The 17,546-nt window shown below is 46.5% G+C and overlaps 1 pseudogene; it reads left to right on the top strand.

Annotated features, from left to right (window-relative positions):
* Positions 1-8,648, top strand: part of LOC115328804 — a 53,548-nt pseudogene extending 44,900 nt beyond the window's left edge.
* The last annotated feature ends 8,898 nt before the right edge of the window (positions 8,649-17,546 follow it).

The following is a 17,546-nucleotide window of genomic DNA, read 5'->3' as shown; positions in this document are numbered from 1 at the left end:
GAATTCATCGGCAAAGGGTCGGCTAAGGGGAATATGCAGCTTTCGGCATTTGAAGACTTGGTTCTAAACCCAGCCTCCGTTACCTAAATCGCCCGGACGCGTCAACTTCCATACTGAAACACTCATGCTTGAGTCGCTACAGTTGTATCAGCAGAAAATGGCGCAGCGAACCGTGCTAACGGGAGCGATCGTGTTGGCACTGAAAGCCCCACAACGACCTCTTTTTGAGCTCGTCACACTAGATATATTCGATGGTTTCTTTTCAAGTACAAAGGTTTGGATCGATGTTTATAAATATGCCGCAGAAAAGAACTACTGCGTAACCGAAGAAGATAGGATTAAGAACATGCGTCTTTATCTTGATAGAATCGACAAGAGCTGGTATGATCTGCACCTGAGCGACCACCTCGCGGCAAGCAGGAGCGATTGGAAACACATCTTTTTTATTTTAAATTTTAAGGAAAACGCGGTAGAGGGATGGGACCGCGCAATTTTCGTCAAGCTCCGATCAGGCTCTCCACTGGAAGAGAGGTCTTCTTGAACTTGCTGAACCAGGGCTACCACCTTCTGAAACAGTAGCCCTAATCACCCGCAGATTCCACAAGACCGGCAAACGCGACTTTAAGTAAAATCGCCAAAGTTGGATCAATCAGTACTCCAGTGTCTTCAGCACCTGCCCAACCCACTGGCTCACAAGAATCAGTATCAAAGCCGTCGGATGACTCAAGACCTAATGGGTAGGAAACACGATCGTTTACACGATCATCTGGAGCGGCGTAATTACGACTGGAACCGGTCTACGAACCAGGTTGCAACACAGGCAAATCCCATGGAAAACGGTCCTCGCACGGGGGAATAAGAAACATAAAACGAATAAACGAGGGTCAACAGACACACCCGAGGACAAACCTGGAGACTGTTTTGTTTTACTTCTTCGAGTTTATAGACCCTATCCTAAATTCAGTGCCATCTGGTAGTTTGAATAGCAGCTTAGGTTTTGCCATATCAATGGCGGAAATGAACTTGTATCTGCACCTTCACTTTCGCAAGTCAATGGCACGCGAGAAATTGTTCAATGTAAGTTCTTTCTCAATCACTTTCAGTTCGATGGTGACCAAGAACCTGCAGTCAAAACTAGGGTGGCTTCATGCGCGCTTTGCTTAGGGATGTGGCATCTAGCCATTTTGTCACACACGTTTATTTTTATTTTTTTGTTGAGAAGCGCGTGAACGAGCGTGTCCCTGCACGCGCTTGTGGCGCTGACTCTGCTATGGCGACATTTTGCTTTTCGTCGCTTTCTTTGTAGTTTGCCCGTGAGCGCGTGCTGTCGGCATCTGGTACCACAAAGGGTGGCATCACCCTAAATTAGGGTGCCTTAATGTCCTTCTGTTTAGGGTGATGCCACCCTTTGTAGTACCCGATGCCGACAGCACGCGCTCACGGGGAAAATACAAAGAAATCGATGAAAACAAAATGTCGCCATAGCACAGTCAGCGCCACAAACGCGTGCAGTGTCACGCTCTTTCACGCGCTTCTGAACAAAAAATAAAAATAAACCTGTGGCACAAAATGCGAGATGCCACCACCCTAAGCAAAGCGCACATGAAGGCGCCCTACCCTAAACAGAAGGACATTGAGGCACCCTAGTCAAAACAAAACTCCAACTTACACAGCTGCCTCAAGAACATTCTATTGGCGACGTGCGCGATCGAAAGCGTGGCGGTGGTCGGCCTTCCACGATTGGCGGAATGCTGACTTTGACGTCAGCAAAGGAGTTTTCACGGACGGAAATAAGAGGAACGTGAAAACTTCAATTTTGACGGTGTTGACAGTGTTGGTTCAAGAACGCTATGATTTCGAGCTTCCGCCATGCTAATTACAAGCACCATCGAACTTGTTGTTCGCAAGGTAATGACGTCACGAATGGTAACCATACGAGGGCGCCATTAAAACATCTCGTCGCTAATACACCGAACGGCTTTAAAGCCTGTTGTGTGCCGCCCACAGATTGACTGAATCTGAGTTAGAAATGAACGCTTACGTAGCTCTTGCATTCCATTCCAACGTCGCGTCATACAAGCCCTCCGAATGTACAGGCCTCACATCATTCGCTTAGGAGCATCTTCAACGTTTTCCTTTATCAGTCACTACAAGGCCGCCATTGGTATGGCACAAATGCCGTTCCACAGATGATAGTGACCAAAGTGGCCGGACTGAATTTCGGGGACAGGTCTATTACACATCAAAATCACATAAACTCAAGGACGAAAACTGAAACTTGTTCGAAAAAAACAAGGGGTTAGCCAGAAGTATCCACAATTGTTTTGAGTCACGACATACATCCTCGTGCCACCACAGAATTTTAAGTACCTTTCGTACTCATCGACAAGAACGTTATTCGTAAACAGCCGTACAACATGACAAGACAAAAGAAGCTATGGCTAAAAGAGGAACTACAGAAGATGTTGGTTGCGGACATCATTCGACCTTTGGTTTCACCGTTTGCCTCACCAGTGACCATCGCCCCTAAAGAACAGGGGTGCTTCAGGTTGTGTACGGACTACCGCACCCTCAACCAACAGACAGCCCTGATTTCTCTTCCGATGCCAAGGATTGACAGCATTATTGATGAAATGGGTAGATGCCAGGTTTTCAGGCGTATCAACATCTGTAAACGTTTCTGGCCAAAGATACAAAATGCTACACTGCCTTCACTACACCTTTCGGTTTGGATGAATGGAACCGACTACCGTTTGGCTAAAAAAATCACCCGCATAATTCTAGAAAATAATTACAACAGTTTTGAGCCAATCCATCGGAGCCTTCTGCCAGGTGTACTTTGATGATGTCCTCATTTATTCCAAATCAAAGGAGGAGCATGTTTGAAATTTGTCGAAGGTGTTGTCAGCAATAAGTGAGGCCCGCCTAAAAGCTATTTGTAAATAGAGTAAGTTTTTCCAGAGCAAGGTGATATTTCTGGGCCGGGTATTTGATGTTTCCACAAAGAGTACCAAGGACTAATCCGTCATCAGTTTCACAAAATGGTCACACCATACAACGTTCATTTTTTTAGAGCTTTTCTGGGACTCGCTGGACACTTTGGAGCATTTATTAGAAACTACACATTGAAAACAAAGTGCTTCACCACGGTGGTGCAGAAATATGTCGAATTTGAGTGGACTGACGAATGTGAGACAGCATTTCGTAGCTTAGTCCAGATAATTTCTTCGGGCCCGGTTGTTTGTACGCCCGATTTCAGACTCCCTTTTGAACTTAAACGGGACGCCTCTCATCATGGAGGAGGAGCTGTCCTATACCAGCGGGACATCACAGAGCAAGGTCATTGCCGAATGCGAGTTGGTGGCTATTGCAGCTGCACATTTTCAAAGCTTGAATTGAATTAGATTACTTCTGAGAAGGAAGCACTAGTGATTCTGAAAGCTGTGAGGTACTTCCGCTCATACCTGGAGGGAGCAATATTTAAGTTGTTCACAGATCATCAACCCCTCACACATCTTCTCAACATGACTCCGCCTAAAGGAAAACTATCAAGGTGGATCAACGAGCTTCAACAGCTTGACTTTCAGGTATCTCACCGGCCCATGGTCTACCTGACGGATGCGGATGCCTTATCGAGATAGGTAATTTCACTAAACGTAGACAATTCAGAAACCATTGATCAAGCGAAACTCTGGGAAGGGACGGAGACTTTGACTTTCAACTATAGAAGGTACCATGTTCCCAGCACTCTTGTCCCCACAGTTATCATGCTTTACCACGACAGCACAGCGTCGGGCGGCCATGATAAAGTTTTGAGGACGTACAAGAAACGAACAAAGATGGTCTCATGGCCGAACATGAAGCACGATGCGAAACGGTACGTAAAATCGTGTCAGCGGGAAAATTGGCGTCAAGTGACCTCAACAACAATTCGATTCCCTCTAAGTTCAGCGGGGAAAATGACGTCAGATGAGTTGGTATCATATCAACTATGAACAAATTCAGTTTCTCCGCTAGGTTCAGCGGGGAATCGACGTCACATGGGGAGGTGGAGGAGGGCACAGGAGGAGGAGGGAAGGAGGAAGAGGGGAGATGATGAGGGAGAAAGGAGGAGGTTGTGAAGGGGAGAAGAGGAGGAGGGAAGAGGATAGCTCAGGAGTAGGGGAGAAGGAAGAGAAGGGGAGAGGAGGAGGAAGAAAGGAGGGGAGACGAGAAGCAGAAAAGGATGGGAGAGACGGGAGGAGGAGAAGATGCAGAGGAAGAGTAGGGGCATACCCTCCCCTCCCTATCGTCCCCGTCTTTAATATTTTTTTTATATCTGTCTGAGGAAGGATAGGCTTCGATAAGCAGAAAAGAAAATGTTTCGATATAGGTCCGCTATAATAAATTTTGTTGAATTGTAACACCGGTATATTTGAAACCCTCCAAATTAGTTAAGATAGCGTTCCTCTAATTAAAACAAAAAGGCAAGGCACGTTTTATGTGAATGTACGTCGACTTACAAAAAATGTATTCGCATTTGCCACTTCTCGCTCCGCTGCCTTAAAAACTTAAAATCCTTACGTAGGTTTAATTGATCACGTGTGTGCACACATTATACCGTAGCGAGCATCGTTATGGAACGTATCGGAACAATTGACTAAATATTCCTTTATCCGACGATCCTTTTATCGGTATCCCTTTCAAACGGCGCAGCACAACTACAAATCCCGAAACGAAGATGTCAGATAAAGGCCAGACTAAAAAATATTAAATCCACTTCGGACCTCAAATTCGCATTGAACGAATATCCGGTTTAATTCGGGCGGACGTTTTGGTTGGATTTTGCTTGCAGACCAGGAGTTTCTTGCTCACTTTAAATCAGTTTCAACTCGGTCCAGCACGCTTTCAGGGGTCCCGATTGGATCCTTTCGGCTTCGGCGATTGAAAAGGGCTGATCCATTCGCCGCTGTCGAAACTCAACTCTATAAGCGGAAGCCGCAAGTGCGAGCGAATAACCAGTCGACACCGAATTTCGGGCCAAACACAGGCGCGACAAGTCTTTGGATCCCAACGAAACGCCAAGATTAGTTTCGTTCGCACGGAGTTCATTCAATATTTCGCAAAGATTAATCTTTTAAAACGTAAGATAGAAAGAAAAAACAGACGCAAGGGATCTGTTTTAGGTTTGTCACGTCTATCCATAAATTACAAACGGCCTATGTCGCATATAACTTCGAACGTGAAACCGCTCGCCGAAACGCCAGGCAAATAACTTTAGGTTGAGCGGTTTAAGTGTCAATGCCATTGTACGCTAGAAATCGGCAACGAGAGTGGTAACGTCCGTTGCCATAAACTTCTTGCGACTAAAATGTACGGACAATGAGAACAGAAAACTCTACACAAGTAGTCCGAGATCACTGGCCCACAACACAATCGCAAATGAAACTGTCAGGGACACTCAACGTCGCGTGCGCAAAGGCAGCACAGACTGGGGTGAGAAACGACACACTTCACGCGGACACCTCCGACCGACCACAACGATGTCGAAGAACGAAAGTACCGCTCTGTGTACGCAGCTTTTAACAAAGCGTGATTCCCGCTTTCTAGACGTTCAAACTAACATTGGAACAACTATTCAAGCTAATTATATACTCCGTTTTATCTTATGTTGAACCGCAGAGAACGCTAGAAGCGCGAGCTCATAGCCTTGAGAGCTGCTCTTGACGCACGAGAGCTAGTGCCGCCGAGACGTGCCCTAGACCAAGGAGCTCGCGCTTGTAGCCCTTCCTGCGGTACATCATAAGGTGAAACAGAGTATAGTATGATCGGGGCATTAACGCAATTCCCATCTTTTTTCTTTCTTTTTTTTTTTTACAATTGGCATAACGAAGGGATTTCTTTGGTACTATTTTGTAGGACTTAGGAAGGGCATTTTCGGTGGGCCTGCTTTTTTCTTTTTGTTCGCTCCTCTTATTTTTGCGGCGCGGACGGGCACAGAGTAGAATGAACGGCGCCGGCGGTGCCTGCCAGTTGGCCGATGAGCCGAGCCGCCGGGCTGCGGAGCCGCAACGCGGATGATAGCTGCCGCTTGTGATCGTGCTTAGGCAGCCGGACAAACCCATAGCCACCCAGAAAAAAAGCCGGGGAATTCCCACGGTCACGTGTGTACACGTCATCACCAGTCGGCATATGCTGTAGCTCAGGCTCAGCCGATACACAAGATCTGTATCGGCGGATACAGCGCGTGGTCCTACGAGAGATCTGCGCGTAGAGAGAAAGGAGGGAGGGAACGACAAGGAATAGGCCAACTGATAACGTAAACAAAAAAGAAAATTCCGGCTTCTTCTCCTCCTCTTCTTCGCTTTCTCCCCCTGGGTCTCACCCACCACCCTCCCTCCCTCTCCCCGACGCTCCCCCGTCGAGCTTCCGGAGGCTAAGTGAGACCAGGAAACGTTTTGTTTCAAGTCGAAAGCCTCTGTCGTCTGACGAGGGTAGAATGTTGGGCGAGTTGGTGATTCATAATTATTAAAAAGCGCGACAGGACAAGGGGCACAGAAGGAGACACAGACACAGTCCGTTGTCCTGTCGCGCTTTTTAATCATTGTGAATCACCAACTCGCCCAACTTTCTACCCTCGTCAGCTTTATTTCTAAAACATCGGGCCCTTTTAAATGTGTTTCGTTGCAACCAAGCTTCTTAGTTTCACTCTGTCGTCTGTTTGTCTTCCATGTACCACCTTCGTTATCGTAAAAAAGAGAATATTCATTCGTTTGTCATATGATCGATAACTTAAGCCTAATGATTACTTTAGATACAAAAGGCCGCGCAGACTAGTGAAGTGAGATACATTGCGCAACAGGAGAACGGTGTGGGATTTGATGTTCGTCTACATGGTGCTGAACGGAGTTATCGATCCTCCCTTGCTTCTCAACTACATCCGCGTAAAGGAGCTGTTGAACGATTTTAACGTTGAAAGTATTTGCATTTTCTAATTTTGAAATTGTTTATCTTGTCACAAGAGAGAACAAATCACATCTCCTTTCTTCGAGGTGTTGCGATTCCGCCACGTATTCATGAGGCAAAACTTAGAATACTTCCCGACCTGCAGCCGCGAGCGGCGGCTAAGAGAACCACGCGGCTTGACGTCAATGAGGGACTTGAAAAAGATAGGAAGTTGCGCACATACCTGCTCGATAAAAGGTAACTTTTCTATAAATCTTGTCATTCCAGCGTAAATATAAATGCGTCAAAAAGCTGGTATCATCGACAAAACTTTTATCCTACGAAGTTCTAGTGGCGCCGTCTATCCGAGGTCAAAAAAACCGTCAGCTCTAGCTGCTATCGCGATCAGCCGCCAGAAGCCGAAAGGGGACGGGGGCAGAGCCGGACGGGGATGGCCGGACCCGGATGAGACTTTCCTCCTTTCGCCATGTTGACCGCGCTGCGCAAGCACGTGGTCATGAGCGGGTGAGTTCTCGCTCTTTACTGATGGCTCTAGAGAGAGAGCTCCACCGGAACTCCGCGCGTTCCCCATTTACATCACAGCGCACGTGACTCGGATGATGGTGAAGGAATTCAGAGGTGCCCGAAAGCCTCAATCTTTGCCCATATAAAATTAAAAAAAAAAAAAAAAAAATACTTGGACATGAGGGCAAAAATTTTTTTTTTTTCTTTACTGCAAAAGGGTCGAGACACCAAGTCGCAAGCTATTTAAGGAAGGCAGTGAAATTATCGCATAGCTCTTTCAAGGCTCGTCCACACACTTGTAATCGAGGGAAATAAGACCGGTTTTTAAGCCTCTAGGACGTCCTGGGGCCGGGTGCGCTGCTGCGGAACCGGTCCTAAGACGTCGTGAGAGGCTTAAAAACGGTCTTGTCTTTCTCCGTCCTACTCGGCAGCAAGTGTGTGAACGGCGCTTTACGTGTTTCTCGAAAGTCTACTACACTGCGCTAATTTTTTATCCTCCCGATTCGCATCTCGGAGCACCCGTGGCTCGCATAACATTTACATACACTGTTCCCATACTGAATACATCCATGCGGTACTACGCCTACGTTTTGGTATAGCCTACTTATATTTTGACAGTATTAATGTCAATGTTTTGTTTTCCCTTAAAAATATTTTACTTTAGTTGAGGAAAAATAGGAAAGTGCGGAACTGAACTGTTAGTGGACACTAAAAATAAATGAAAGAATATTCACTCCATGGAATTCACCCTTATGTGTATCTACGGTCCACCTAATGCCCAATTTTGCCTTTCCATGCCTGTAATATATTAGCTATAGCGTGTATTTTCAAGGGGCATGCGTATATAATGAGAACTATTTATCTTTTCTTTTTTTTTATCAAAGTAGAACCAAAGATCTTTTCCTGCATAGTATTAAACATTACTCGCGAAGTGGAACATAATTATGCTTTCCCCCTCCACAGGGTCTCCTATGAAGAAGAGACCAATCTTATGCGTATATGACGTGCAGTACGTAACGGTGATTAAGGCTACACATCCGGGAGTTTGTGACTACACGTTCCTGAACTCCATCTACGAACCTCCCCATGGCCACACGTTCCTTAAAAACTCAACACAAAGGTTGGAGAAGTTCCTGAATATGTCGAAAGACCAAGAGAGTACCGGCACTGAATTTGGTATTTTCATACACTACACGTAAGTTGCACAGCAATTGTTGTTCATTCTCAACAGTTAGCTAACAATGTCTGCACTTCTTTTAATGAGAACCCAACTCGTGCCCAATTCAAGTTCCGCATAATGAAGTAGTAAAACGATGCACGTAAATCAATGAGTATACGTGTATATCACGGTCTATAGTCCGTTTTAATTATCCCCATTTGCGCGCTGCCTTCTTTATTTACCGGTCTGCGGAACGTGATCGGAACTTGAGAATTAGCTTTCTTTTGATGGATGTCAGACACTATATATGCGTTCACAACCCTGGGGTGCAGAGATTTTTGGCTGCGTAATATACGCTGAATTCAATACACCCTGTATTGATTTAATCTAGAAAAGACTTCCTTTCATTCATTAGGAAAGAGGGTATTCAACTTGATGTGTGCAATTTCATGGCTGGCTCACCATTCCAGCCGGTGCGGGTCTTTGATTAAAGTTCGCAATAAAATTGAGTTTTGCACGTGGAATGCGCATTAGATCCTTCACCAAATTAGAATTCCGATTCGGGATCACTTATTTAGAACAACAAGTAAAGTTTGACTTCTAAAACTTAACTGGTCAAGAATTTAACATATTCAACATATTTGATGCAGACGAGCTTTCACGGAAACGCGTCCGTGTAACTTAATAATAACGCAGCCATTTGCTAAGTGCCCGTTGATCAGATAGACAAAGAAGACACTATCTTTGTTGTTGTTTTACGGGTTCCTCAAACCCAATGTATAATACGATGAGCGTCCTCTGAATCTTTTCCAAGAGTTCTTTAGACCCGATATTTTTGTTCGGCCAGATAAAGCGAATGACCTCTTTTTTGTTTTCTTTGCTAGACCACCAGTTGATCGTGATGCAAAATACCCGTTTGGCCAATCATGGCTTGCCACAACGACTACCATAATGCGTTCTTTAGATCAGTCCTTTAGTCGGACGATTCTTCTTTCAGCGCCGGAAATAAGAGTAACGCCTTTGGCCGTGTTGGTTTTCATTAGGACGATGGCTTCTAAATTCCGCAGTGCTTGTAACACATACCATAGAGGTTGTCACTCCCATTTGATAACCCAAGTTTTGCCGCCACGAGAAGCCACCAGTAAGCCACCGAAACAAATCGTCATCAATATCCCCGGACAGGCTGTAAGAAGGTTCAGGTGGAGTAACGCCATTCCCGGAAACGTCCTACTTCCGTCCCTGTTTCCCATGTGGGCAACGATGCCGCAGTCGTCGAGGCTTACGTAAAACTTCTTCTATGCAGGGAGTGAACGGGTCCGTAACTGAAGCGAAGCTTCGCTTGTGCTAAACCGAGCGTGACAGTTACACATATGGCACATTGAAGCAGCAGTAGATGTTCCTGGCGTTATGTATTGCGATCCTCGCGATCAGCACAGGTCAATCTATAAAGAAAACGTTGGGCGGACCATCTCCCCCTCGTTCTCGTGGGCCTTCGCTGGCGCCCAGGCCAGAGCTTGGCTGTAAGACGGCTAAGCTCGTCTACGGTTCCATATTGCACCTCCATGGAGATTATTTCTCTCTAACCTCCCCCGTCTCTCAACACGAACTATGAAGCAATGTCGCATACCTTCGACGCACCATCCGCGAGCTGCGACCAACTATTCCCGCTCAGATGTGTCCTCAGCAGATTGTCATAGGTCAAGTCATTGAGTCGTGCAACCACAATTTGTTATTGCACAATGAGATTTGTTGACCTCTCACACCACTTTACGATGGATCTTCCAGTGTGATTGATCACCTACACTCTCGACATGAATGTTCACTGTAACGTTGTCGCTATACAGACCGTGTCAAGCCGGCCTACCTGTACACTACCCTGTCTACGCCAGCCTCTGCCGTCACTACTCCACCGCCACCTTCGACGTCTGCCCTTAGACCCAAGCGCGTCGCTTGGGCTCCTCCGACATCCATCGCTGTACAGGGGGGGCCTTATAGCGACCCTCACGGTCAGCACACGCCGATCTGTAAACAAATGAACAAACCCGAGGCTCGCGCGGCGCAGGAAAAAAAACACAGTTCGATTTCTACCACTGTCTGTACTGGTTGTCACAATCCAGCTCCTACAGATAGTGGTGAGCCGGCATCGGACTCACGCCATCCACCCTGCTGCTGCTTCCATGGCTCACGCCGGCTCAACATTCCTCACGGCGACGTTCTCATCACAGTCACAATCTAGAACTTTCTGCTTCTGCCATTTTGGTCTAAACACCCCAGAGTATGGCTGACGCAAGTCAAAGCACAATTCCGTCCCCGGCACATCACCAGCCAAAAGACGAGATACCTTCACACCGTCCACACCTTGCGAGCCGACGTAGCCGAGAAACTCGCCGACATATGTAAGGATATTAACCGTTCCAAAAAAGGGCTCTGGACGCTGTCATTTTCAGCGTTTTTGCGCATGGCGCATGCTTTCTGTTTTTGCAAAGAGAGAAACTCGTACGTGCTGGGCTGCTGAGACGGCGCACTCGGCTGTGGAATGGTGAACGTTGAAGGGTTTGCAGAGCAAGCCTTTGGACTCAAGCGCATCATGGGCATGCGAAGTGCTCAGAATCGAAAATGAGGCATGAAAACCTTAATTCCTGTTGTGGCGACAGGTATGCTTTTTGAATATTAAGTACGACCCGATTCCACAGTAGTCAAAACGCTACCTTTGTTTACTCAAACAAGTGTTGTTTACTGTAAAGAAACATAAAATCGGCGCGTTATTTGCAAACCTTTTACAATATAATAGTATATATATATCCATGGGCCACGCTTACATAGTGATGTATGAAAATCAATTTTGGGTGGGGTGCTGTTTTGTTCTATGGAGTCATTAAGCCCAAATGTCAACTAAAACTCTCTAATAATGTTTACCAGCTGACATGAGTGATTGTACATTAGCGGCAGTCATGGGAGAATACGGGTATTTCCAGAGGGGTAGTCACCGTGTTAGATATTTGAGGACTGCCTCCTCCTTTTTCGCCGCCCTAAACGTTTACACGTGCGAAATTCATGACAGTGGTCAGGACACCAGGACCACCCCCCCCCCCCCCACCCCACCTCCCACCCCTTCCATTTGAATCCGCAGCCGGTTGCGGTGCACAAAAGCAATAAGACAGATTCGGCAGAAATATGCTTCGATCTGTGGATTTTGTTTACTGAACAGAGAACCAACTTGTTAGAATATTTCAGAAAGGGAACAGCTTTACTGCAGGTACAATAAACGTTTGACAAACAAAAAGAAATCGTGCACCATTCTTTACTTCGAAGTGAAGTAAAACTAAATGCGTTAAAGACAGTGCCGTTCGCAGGATGGAAGCCACTTGGGGTCCACGGGTCTTTTTTTTCTCGTTCTTCGTCAGGTCGCATGGGTTGCCCAGAAACTTTGTTGCAGTGTTCTAAGCGTTAGCGAAGATGTAACGAAATGCGTTACTCATTACCTGCAAAATAAAGGAGCGCGTTACTGACCTACGTTACCTAAAAATGAAAGAAACGCGTAACTGTAAGAATTATTGATAAAAAGTAGAGTTTTAGTAGACCATATTGGTGCCCCCGCCAAGGTATACGCTAGAGCGACGACGCTACTGCGCATGTGCGATGCTAGCGGAGAATTAGCGGAGCTGCGGCAGCTATCAAAGGCGTGCTATTTTACGAGACTTGCGAGAAACGTATCGCGCGTAGCCGGGTGCCCTAGCGTGGGTCTCGCGAGGACGAATCTTGGCGAAACTAGGGAGAACAGGCGAGACGGGACGCAATTCAAGATGGCCGCCACGCCGCGCCTGTCCGGTCTGTCTGCCTCGAAATCGCGGTTCTTAGGGCGGATTATATCTTGCTGCTGCGAGAAGTAACCGCGACGAAGCCGTTCCAGGACTGCAACAGAGAGCGATTTATGGCGGACATGTTAAATACTGCCACGGGGGAAAATCAAGCTTCGCAATTCGTGGTGTAGTGAGTGAAGGGTGCGGTCTCCTGCTCGGCCGCTTTTGTCGTGAGGACAGAACCGACCAAGGGAGCGAGCGAGCGGACGAATCTGAGGGGCTATCGGGGCGTTTCATTCTTGGTGAAAAGTAAAAAAGATTAAAAAAAATGAAAACGATGGGCAACGACACAACATAAAATCTGCAGTCGTTGTCACTTATTCTTGAAGATTTCTCTCGATGGCGTTCGCGCTTGAGTCATATCAAATTGACATGGACAGCTTGGCCATAAGTTGTATTCAATTAAAAACATACTAATTATTTCCTTAAAAAGGAAACAATGATTAGCACTTTATTCGATAAAGAATGAATATTCTATTAAGATAGCGACGTTAATACAAATAATACAGAGGTTTGCATTAGAAGCTTTTGTTTTACGCAAGCCTTAGTGTCTGAAAGTGGTGCTAGTGGCGTTGCGGTAGCTGTCGTAACGCTCTAATGTGTAGCGGTTTGCGAACGTTCTACTAAAACTGGAAATGGCGGTTGCGCTACACTACATATAGGGTAGGGCGTAGCGGATTGCGGATAGCGCAGCGGGACTGACTGAACAATCTACTAAAGCACTTTCGTAAGGCGCATTACTTTTGCGTTACTTTCTTTTTTACAACTTTAAGGTAACGACGTTTTTTTAGAGATCCTTTTTCGACACTGGGACAAAGGGCGTGGGCGTCGAGGTTTTTCTAATGTGGAACAATTTGCGCGGGAAAACGAGGCAAAATTTTTTAAGATACGCGAGATGAGTGCTGTAATTAATGACCTCGCACCATACTTCGCTTCAGCATAAGTCCAGACGTAGCTGACGCTACGACCCAATGGGAACAATCCAAACAAAGTCAAAGGCGTAAGTAACTCGGCCTTTTTTATGATTGAATCAGCGATGACAGAACACGTGCAGAAGCATGAGTAACACCATCATGGTGCCCTTTTGACGCCCTCTGATTGGCCCCATCAGCTTGTGGCGTCGGCTGCGTCTGGACCTAAGGTAGAAGTAAATGTAGAAACAGGAAACAAACATGAAGTGTACTTTTTTCAGATCCCAAGATGTAATGACACCACCGTAACTACGTTATTTGTAACGAGAAATAAATAGCAGTGGTGCGTTACCCCTTACACTTTTAAAAGCATAGCTAGTACGTTACTATGTTTCCGAAGGAAGTAACGGCGTCACCGGTAACGGCGTTGCTTGTGACGAATGACCGTCAGCTCGACTTCGCTGGCACCGCGTCTTTCACCAGAGCGGCTTTCCCTGGGGCGCTTACCAGGATGTGGCCCTTATAGACGACTTCCTACTAAAGCCCCTTGATACTGATTTAACAAGTAACGACAACCAATATAAATGACCAAGCACATTCTGTTGGAACAAAATGGCGGCATTCCGTTCAAACCTCTGCTGAACGCCGTTATTCGCTTTCTTCAGCGTGATATAGATTCTATTTCGGCGTGGTGTTTTTCAAATGACCTACTCTTAAATGAGTCAAAGACGAAAGTTATGTCCTTCTCTAGGAAACGTGAAATGCTGAGTTTTACCTACACTCTTAGAAAAAAAAAGAGTCGAAAGGGAGTCACTGCTTCCACGACTCTCTTTGACACTTCACGACTCTCTTAGAGAGTCAATTCTTCGTGTGACTCTGTTTTGACTCTTCCCCTTCTCAACGGGAGTCACAGGTCAGCAGCATTTGCCCTACCGAAAAAAAAAAGTATGAATGCTTCTTCGGGGCGTCCATCCGGCAACCTAAGCCCCGCCGTTTCCCTATGCACCTCTAGAAAGGGAGTCCGACACCATTTAGTTCAAAGCTTTGTCGACATTTTATTTTCAATAATTGTGCAAAAAAAAAAAATTAAAAAGGAGAGGAAAAAAAATAATGCACAAAGTTTCGTCGACATTCATTTTTCTCAAGAATAATTGTAAAAAAAAACAAAAAAAAACGTATGTTTATTTTTTGCATTGAACCTGGGTTCGCTCCGTAAGAAGCGGGCACCTTTCCACATAGCTACACCTGCGAGTACTCGTTTTGAGAATTCGTTTTATACGAGATTCAACAAGTTTCGCGTCGTGCACATTATTCGAAACCGAATCCTGCGTCTACATTTTACGTATTTCTAGAACTGTCGTGGGGTGCGTCTCTGGGAGCGAGTGAAGGTGCAGCAGCTTATTCAAGACTATACTCCGTTTCATACGTAGCATGCAACGCAGTCAAAGCTAGCGCACCGGTTTGCATCGTTGACCGTGTCCACGTTCACCCCATAAAATAGTGCGTCCCCTGCGAAAGCACTTATAAAAAAAGTCGAAAAAGGTGCCTCCTTGGATCTAGAAACTGATAGTGGTGTTATGATTTCGGCGGAGCACAAATGTTTTTCAATAAAAAGGAAAAGATAATGTGAACTACTTTAAACTGTTTTCGTTTTCGTCCGTGCGGCAGCAGCTGCGGGTTTTCGGGTTGTGTGGCACTGGCTGGGTTTGAGAAGATGGCGTCTTACGCTACAAGCTCAAGTACCTCTCCTGCTCGGATATTTTCAAAGATTTGTTGTGCGCAGACATTGAAAGAGTGCAAGCAGGTGATCGCCAACGTGTACGCGAGTACAAGAACGCGTTTCCCGCAGAAGTCGGTCGTGAAGTCCTGGAGACGGTCAGTAACAACACCGGAGTGTGCGCCCGTACTGTCGCGAAGTACAAGGCGCAGTGTCTATCTGGCAAGCTGGCGTCCCCGAAGCGAAGACCTCGCCATGTAGAAGTTTCGAGCACGATGACTGTCAAGCATGCCGAATTCACGCACAACGCCATTCGCCTCAAGGTGCATCGCAAGTACCCCGAGAGGGGGATTCCTACCCTTGACAGCTATTTCAAAATAAGCAGTTCAGGCCACAACTATTGTCGATTAACGTCCTATTATAAATTTTGGGGCAAGGCTGCTATCAGTGAGATTCCTCATTCCACGCTGCACGAAAAAAAAAATATAACTCGGTGCTGCAGGCAAAAAACACTTGCAAAGTGGCAGAGCAGATGGTAGAAATGTGGCCTCTCGGCGACTTACAAATAAATAGCAAGAAGAAAGGAGGAATCGAAATATGCAGTTCGGCAATGCGCACAATCTTGCACAAAAAAATAGCTAAAAAAAAAAAATACTGCGCGTCTAGTGGGTTTGAACCACTGCCGCCGAGACGTCGGTATCGCCAGAGCAGCCCTACCACTCGTCCACGAAACGCGCCCAGGAACACATTTTTTTTTCTGTATTTTCATGCGCACCACTTCAGTGCCTTTGACAGCTATGCACGCTATGTATGAAAATGAGTATAAGTGCCCATTTTGAGAACCACACCACCACACTGCGAGTTGAAGCAACGCCGAAGGCTCGCGTCTCGCAGAGCCGCCTGTTGAATAACCATTCGAAGAGTTTGCACACTGTGAAGGTAAGAGCGCTCACACCGAAGAGCTCTCTTTACAACGCCTACACACACACACAGAGCTCACAATTGAAGGGGGGCCACTGAGGTTTTAAGAGCCACTGATCGTAGCAATCGCAATCCAAAGACGCCGCGTTGTCGTAGATTGTTTTTCACCAGCTGGGTCCTATAGGGATGAGGCCAAGGCCAAGGCTGGGGGATTCATCGCCGGAAACGTAAAGGAACCAAGCAAACGACGTGAGGCTCGCGGAAGCGGTTCGTGGGAGCCGACGACGTCCAAGCCACGATCCAAGCAGCCTTGCTTCCGAGAAGACTGTATATTCTTTCCGGCAGGCACACAATACTCCGACAGCATGCTTGCGGCTGATGTGGATTGCAGGAGGTGGCTAACAGGACGACCAATGCACAGAAAATAGGTTGAGCACAACACCGCACGCAACGATTGTCGCCGCCATGTTGAAATAAAACCAAGCTGAGACAGGCCAATCTACAGTTTAGTATACGACGAAGCTGAGACAGGCCAAGGTTCAGTTTCGTACACAACCAACATACTTCATTACAAAGAATTAGATAAATGTTTAAACAAATTTTTTACGTTTAAACGTTTTAATGTATGTCGATTAAAGCAGAAACATTCACGTTGCGTCAAATGAGTTTCGTCGTAACCAGCGAACGTCGCCGCGTCGGCCGCGACGCCATCGCCAGCGTAACCAAAATCAAAAACAAAGCAAGCTGCAAACTTTCGGCTTTCGGGCAGTTTCAGGCCTTTAGTGCCTTCGAAGAACGTTCTCCGAAAAAGAAAAAGTGTCTCAAATGTCGCCGTGCCCATGGACCGAGCTGTGGGTTTTGTGTCTACTTGGTGAGTACTCGTCTATTCGCTTGACTTTTTCAGTGCTTTTTTCTCGGAGCGTTTGTGAAGTGTCCTTGTGTGTGTATGTGCAGGAAGCGTGAAGGCGAACGCGGCGAACGTGTGGGGCTCCTTGTCGCACACGTGCTTTGCGCATGGGATGACCTTCGAGCTTTTCCCGAGGAAGTCCCGCAACCGACCTGTGAGCACGGCCTGTCAATGAGCAAGCAGTCCGATTGCGGGAACGCACACAGAGGCGAAGGTCCCACCGAAGCCGGAGGGGGGGACGGGACTTCGTAAGTGTATCGGGAGCTTTATCTCGTGGATCGGTGGACAAGGCCAGTTCTACAAATCGGGTGGCGCCTTTGTACGGCTGTGGTACCACCTAACTAGGCGGTGTGTTTCACGGAACCCGTGACTGCTATGGTACCCATTATGTGCTGGCGCTCGTATTTGCACCCCGTTTGCTTTCACTGCGGGTGTTCGAAATCAGGTTCGTTTCTCTGCATTGTTGATGTTGCTTTCGAAGAGGTCTTTTTTGACTAGGGCACAAACTTTTTATACAAAATGCTGTATATGTTGCAATTATTTGGTAGCCCTCTGGCTGTAGTGTTTTGTGAAGGTTGTGGGAAAAAACGCGCATTGAGTAATTACAAAAAGATATACCGGG

This window comes from Ixodes scapularis, unplaced genomic scaffold (genome assembly GCF_016920785.2).
Source record: "Ixodes scapularis isolate PalLabHiFi unplaced genomic scaffold, ASM1692078v2 PGA_scaffold12__126_contigs__length_90152505, whole genome shotgun sequence".
Lineage (NCBI taxonomy): Eukaryota > Metazoa > Arthropoda > Arachnida > Ixodida > Ixodidae > Ixodes > Ixodes scapularis.
The sequence above is the reverse complement of the archived record's forward strand: the minus strand, read 5'-3'. Positions and strand labels throughout refer to the sequence as shown.